We start from the raw sequence: 336 nt of genomic DNA on the forward strand, positions 1-336 counted from the left end.
AGATCCGTGTTTATAAGATAGATTCCTGATGTGGATGCACACGAGAAGAAGACAGAGCGAAGGAGCGTTAATGAAGACAGAGGTACGGCAAGATCCCACGAGGAAAGCAGTCGTAGAGTTGAGGGAAAGAAGGTTTGGAGCTTCGGTTTTCTTTCATCTCATTTCTATTCAAACATCTACAGCAGACTATCGTAGCAACGTAGAAAAGCACTCAAAGAAGGCCAGTCATTTTCTCCTTAACACGGAAGCAACAAGCTCGAAGAGAAGAGAGGTCATCTCTCGAACAGAGAGAGGATGATACGAAACTGAATGAAACAAGAAAGACATCCTCTTACA

Source organism: Cystoisospora suis (assembly GCF_002600585.1).
Source record: "Cystoisospora suis strain Wien I chromosome Unknown contig_2320, whole genome shotgun sequence".
Taxonomy (NCBI): Eukaryota; Apicomplexa; class Conoidasida; order Eucoccidiorida; family Sarcocystidae; genus Cystoisospora; species Cystoisospora suis.